Source organism: Erigeron canadensis, chromosome 1, assembly GCF_010389155.1.
Source record: "Erigeron canadensis isolate Cc75 chromosome 1, C_canadensis_v1, whole genome shotgun sequence".
In the NCBI taxonomy this organism is placed as follows: domain Eukaryota; kingdom Viridiplantae; phylum Streptophyta; class Magnoliopsida; order Asterales; family Asteraceae; genus Erigeron; species Erigeron canadensis.
The window spans coordinates 54,537,650-54,544,427 of record NC_057761.1 but is presented as its reverse complement, the minus strand read 5'-3'; the positions used below and the strand labels follow the sequence as shown (position 1 = coordinate 54,544,427).

Here is a 6,778-nt window from a genome sequence, read left to right as displayed (position 1 = left end):
AAAAAAATGATTGTTTATAAAGAAAGAGATGTCATCTACATTTACAAATGTGCCTAATATAAACCCATATACACATGTCAATCATCTAAATGGGTTTCAAATAGTAGACGTATCTCCTAAAAAGTGTATAAGGTGATGAGGAGTGGCTAAAGTTGTTCAAGGGCCTAAAGCGTATTCTTAAATCGAGTGAGATTTTTTCCGGTCAAGATCAAGTTTTCGTATTCTTCATTCGGACTGAACCTTATATGTAAATATAAAAAGTGGGGCCTTATAAACCTTTGACTTCTTGTAGCTGTAGATAACTGCAGCCCCAAAGGCCAAAACTACGAGCATGATTGATTCCGGATCCAGTCATTGGGATTGTAGCTAAGTGAACCCTAAAAACTGCAAACCCAATTTGGCAATGGTGCTAATACCTTCACATTCCATCATTACACAATGTACCTATACCCTCGTAACATATATCAACATCTTGATTATATATAATCAACCCATATGAAATCAAAGCTAGTTATGATCAATCAACCCATATGAAAGAAAACTAATTATGATAGAATACCTAAAAAGAGCAGACATTTCCTATTTATTAATTCTAAGGATAGCTTGTACTACTCTCTATGCCCAATAGAATATACATTGGTACATTATTGCATTTAATAATAGAGGGCCTTTTCTACCATTTAGGTAGAAACTTGAAGCAGTCTCTCTACTTAGGTAGAAGTAAGATATGCCTACATCTTAACTTCCCCCATACACCGTCAAGGTATTGGGGCTCAAAACCCACAGAAGGCGGCACTGAGCAGTTACTTACTTACTTTACTTTACATTTTTGCATTTAATAATAGAGCAATGCTATTAATATATCATATTTTCTCATGTAATATCATACAACAATTTAATGCATAGGCCAAAAGGTGAAAACACAAGCTATGCTTAGTCAGAAGCTGGAAGAAATTATATATCAGCGAGGCAAACGGATTAAATCACACAAAGCCTATCTAGATGATATAACAAAACTTTCGCGTTCTCTATCACATCATATTAGGGGGTTGGCAATGGACGGATTATGGGTGAGTGGTCATCGTGGTGCCACCACTCAACACCGCCGCCATCAATCTTTGACGCGTCGTGGGAAGCTTTTGCGTGGTCACACCACGCATTTGATAATCCAAAGTTAGAATATCGAGGAGGTTGGAACGGTTGGAAACGGCTAGTTTGACTAGCTTTTGTCTTTATTTTTCTTCCTTTTTTTCTTTTACTTTTTCACCTTCTTTATATATATTAACACAACACATATCATTTTACACAAACAAATCACACATTTTACCTTCAAATTCATATTTTCAAACCAACACTCATCTTCATGGCTAATAACATGAATCTCCGGGATGTAAGATGGCGATACAAGTGCACTGAATACGACGCTAGACACCGCTCTGGAATAAACAATGTCCTCCAGTTGAGACGTCGGGTCTCTGAACCATACCGATACATCCACGAAATGACAGCGACAGTACCGTGGACTCGGATTATTCGAGGCTTAGTATTTTACTTTTATTATTATTTATGTAATGGTTTAGTATTTGTGTTTTTAAGTATTATGTATGTTTATTTTAATTATTATGTAATGTTTTAATTTAATGAGATTTTAATGTTTATATAAAATAAAAAGGTAGTAAGTGGTGAAGTGAGTCGTCGGATGCCAACAAAATTTGGATGAGTGGTGAGTGAGTGGTGGAGTTGAGGTGTCATAAGGTGATTGGTTAGAAGTGAGTGGTGAAAAAGAAAGTGAGACGTGGGTTACCAACCCTCTTATAAAGATCCTAAATGTGTGCAATATGTGTGCATCGTAACTCGTGCCCCGTTTTATAAAACTTTTCTAACGTAGAAGCAGGAAGCTGACAAGCTAAAATCCTAAAATGCAAAGCAATACAGCCGAATGGACCTCACCTAATATAAACATCATTATGAATTTATAGCTAACTTTATATTTTAAGTTTCCTCATATCTATATCTATACTCTTTTAACATTTTAAATTTCAAACTGTATATCTTCAAAATGTCTTTCCTATTAATTTTATATTTATCTAAAATAACTATAATATATTTACTCCCTCCTCAAATCTCAGCCACTCATTTTTTTTCCCTCTCCTTCATAAATCATTTTATTCCTCTAATTTATTCAAAATCTTTTATCACAAAAACCGTACATCAATAAACTATAAAGATTATATGATCATGAGTGTTCTTAAAATTCCATGTTATTTCATTAGAGAGGTCATTCGATTTTCCTATTAATTCTATATTTAACTAAAATAACTATAACATACTTTCTCTCTCCGACTCTCAAATCTCAACCACTCATTTTTTCTTTCTCCTTCATAAATCATTTTATTCCTCTAATTTATTAAAATCTCAAAAACCGTATATCAATAAGTTATAAAGATTATATGATCATGAGTGTTTTTAAAATTCCATGTTATTTCATTAGAGAGGTCATTCGATATACTTTCGACAAATTTTTAAATCCGGAGGCAAAACCTGTACGGCGTGGAGCTCGTCATGTATATCACCACATCACCGCCATCGCCATTACATCACCACCACGCCATCACCGCCATCACCGTCGCAACGCACGAGTACCTTTCGCTCATATAACTCTAGAAAAATGATCATCAAATATAATGCACAATTCTATGTGGTGATGTAAGATAATAATTTTTTTTATCGTAGCTTTTGATGAAGCAATAATAAAGTTTTCATTAGTAAAATCATATATTATTTTACGTAAGGATTATACATTCACATGATACATAAGGTATAAATAATTAAACTAGCTTTATGTGATCATATAGTACTTGTCTTTGTATTTAAAGTTCTTCCATCGTGATTCGGTTTGAGCAACGGGCCCCGATTTGATAACTCCTTGTAATGACACGATTGAGTGTGAATACTATTTTTTTTTCTTTTATCCAGTATCAATATATGGAATGAGCACTGTGAACTATATATCTATATCCTAATCCTCAATGCCGAGTCACATGGTGGTGATTAACGGCCCGGCCCAAAATATCCACTAAAATATCAAAGTTATTTAAAAGTTAATTGGTGTAACATAAACACACTTTTTGAGTATTAAATTTTAACGAGAGCAAGAATTCGCGCGTTGTGGCGGTGAGATGGTGGGGTGATACCTAGGTCATAGAGTATGATAGGTTATAGGAGTTGATAAGTTATAGAGTATGATAGTCAAATGCCTTAGCCGTACGGGCTCCGCCCTCGGATTTAAAAACTTGTCGAAAGTATATCGAATGACATCTCTAATGAAAGAGCATAAAATTTTAATAACACCCATACAGTTTTTATAATTTATCGATGTACGGTTTTTGAGATAAAAGATTTTGAATGAATTGGAGGAATAAATGATTTATGGAGGAGAGAGAAAAAAGATGATTGGTTGAGATTTGAGGAGAGAGAAAGGGTATTATAGTTATTTTAGATAAATATAGAATAGATAGAAGGGACATTTTGGGAAAGTACTTAAAATCAATATTAAAAATTTCAAGTTCAATGTTGAAAATCTAGGGAAAATCTGCTTTATAATATAGTATAGATATAGATATATATCAAAAACTACATACATGATCATCCCATGATTTCTTGTGGTTGTAGATGACTGCAGCCCCAAAACTTCGAGCAGGGTTGATTCCGGTTCTAGTAATCGGGATTGTAGCTAAGTGAACCATAAAAACCGCAAACCCAATTGGCAATGGTGCTAATACCTTGACTTCCCATCAATCACACAATGTACAAGTTATAATTCTACTATATTTTTAAGCATATCGATCTGTTTGTGCGCTATACATCATAACATACTTTTGCAAAACGTACCTTAACAAAAAAAAAAGGCACCCACAAATCGCACCTGAACATTGAGCCAACATGTACATCAACGCCCTTGACACGCTTACTTTTCTAGCCAATAACAAGGCAAACGTCACAGCAGGGTTCAGGTGCCCTCCTCAAATAATAACAAGTCAATTAGTCAATTATTTGTTACATATATGTCTATATATATAGGTTGATTTTGACTTATGAGTCTCGATCATTTAAGTCACTTGCTACTTATAACAAGTTATATTAGTGATATTTATTTATGGTATATATGCCATTTTTTATTTTTATTTTGTTACTAAATTTCCGATATACCAGCGGTGTTATATACAAGGACAAAGATCATTCCGCCCATGAAACGCCCAAAGGACCAACACCACCACAATTATCATGATTTTTGATACAGTCACATTGGCTCTTATAGCCGATAAGGGTTAAGACAGTAACGTAAAGAAACAAGGCTCTGGCAACAAACCCTGAAATTGTGGCTCTGTAAAACGACCATTTGGCTAGCTCCTTGACCTCAATCGGTGGTTCTACAAGCGGTTTTTGATAAGTTTTGATTCCCGTGGTGGCAACGTTCTTTGGGTTATTGACACCCTCTTCTATGTTTGTATCCGTATCCATTTATTTCGTATTTTCTATTGAGATAAATTGACAGATTTTAAAAAAAATTGGTGTTGAATTTGGATTTTTATTGATTCAAGTTAAGAAAACATAGATAATTTACTGTTTGACTATAAGTTTCATGAATGGTCAAAGTATAAAAAAGATTAGAGAATTGTTAGTGCTTTTTAAATGGAAGAGTTAGATTAATGGAGAGATTAAGAGATCTTAAGACACTTGTTCAAGATGAAAATATGATATTTTGACTTGTGGAGCCCATTCCAAACTACTATTTTTTTTGCCCCAAAATTTTCAACTCGAAAACAAGACCCAAAATAAATTCACCGTGTCTTACTTCTTGTCACGGTTTTTGTATATGGGCGTTGCATTAAACCTTTCTACGAACCAATTAGACAGTATCAAATTCATGATCATATGGTTCTTGGAACCTGATACAAGATGAAAGTAATGAATACGAATCAAGAGCAAAATTATTTGAGTTTACTCCCATTTTCGAATTGAATTGTTTCACAACTAGGTATAGAGACATCCATAATTTTAAAAGCTTATATTTCTTTGTGAAATTACCATTTTTACATCATTATTAAGTTAGAAATATGTACATCTTTTTTACATACAATAAATCAAATGCACATGGAACAAACAAGCTTTTAATGGAAAAAAAAATTGTACATGAACATGATCGGATGGCTTAAATTTGATAGGATACTTAAAAAGTATAGAAATTTCCTATTCATTAATTCAAGGGTAACTTGTACTACTCTTTGTATTCAATATAATATACACTAGTACATTTTTGCATTTGATAATAGAACAATGCTATTAATATACTATATATATGTTTTCATGTACTATCATACAACAATTTAATACATAGGCCTGAAAACAACACAAGTCATGCTTGGTAAAAACGATGATTTTCATCTAAAAGAAACTTATCTCAAGACGTTGAAATGGTTGTACGTCATCATAATTTCTGTTCGGCTAGAACAGTACATTACATATAAAATATCATCTATATCAATTTCAGTTCATAATAGAATTTGACAACATGTGTAACACCCCGAGCTAGGCTCGAAATACTACCGAAAAGATATAGCGTATGCATGGATTATCGTAGAACGTGAACTATATGAAAATTAAAGGGATTCGGTGAATCCATCATCAACAAACAAGTACATAAAGCATAATGCAGATAGGGGCAAATGAATCCTTGATCCATGTAAGACCAAGCCCAAACTCTAGCGCAAGCATCCATCAAGCATCACGTCTTGGATTCACAAGGTTACCTGAAAAGTGTACTACACAAGGTCAACACTAGGTTGTGAGTTCGTAGGGGCAAATGACGAGGATCTAATGCCAAAGCCATTCACAATATGAACTAAGCTAATGAACAAGGAACACACTTACAGTATGTCCTTAAAAGGCGCAAGTACTCAATATAGGTTGGCTCGTAGCGCAACCTGGACCCACATGTATCCATTGCACAATCATACCATAACTAGAACACACATAATGCACAAGAACACAGAATATCGACATCAACAAATATCCATCAAGTTCTAAAATGCCAGACATGTCCATCAATGTCCCTCAATTGTTCTCATGTCATCCAATTGTCATCAAGTACGTATAGCACTCGTTTATTGCACGTGCACACATTGTCCCTCTATTGTCATCGATATTGTCATCAAGTACATAAGTACCCGTTTAATGTCATCAAGTACGTAAGTACCCGTTTATTTGTACATGCACACATTGTCCCTCTATTGTCATCGATATTGTCATCAAGTACATAAGTACCCGTTTAATGTCATCATGTCCATCAACTCAACCATGCACAATGCACATACATTTCATACGACTTTACATTTAAGGAATCTTAGATGTTTGTATACAGGGTCACCCGCAGCCTTCCCACCACATCTCCAACTCATTAAATGTATCATCGTCTTCCATGTATGTACAACTACCCTAATCATAAACAAATCAATCATACTCAAACAATACATAATCAATCAATGTCCATCAATGACCCTCATATATGTATTCACATAATGAACTACACAAGGTATTTAGAATACGCATAGTAAACAAGAACAAGTAATAATGATATCAAGAAGTATCTAACAAGTTCTATAATGCCCAACATGTCTATCAATGTCCCTCAATTGCACTCAATTACACGTAATGTTCCTCATTGTACTCAATTGCGCGTAATGTACTTCATTGTACTCAATTGCACCATGACCATCAA

At 34.2% G+C, this 6,778-nt stretch overlaps 1 pseudogene; it reads right to left on the bottom strand.

Annotated features, from left to right (window-relative positions):
* Window positions 1–3,037: 3,037 nt before the first annotated feature.
* Window positions 3,038–4,521, bottom strand: LOC122595324 (annotated as a pseudogene).
* Window positions 4,522–6,778: the final 2,257 nt, after the last annotated feature.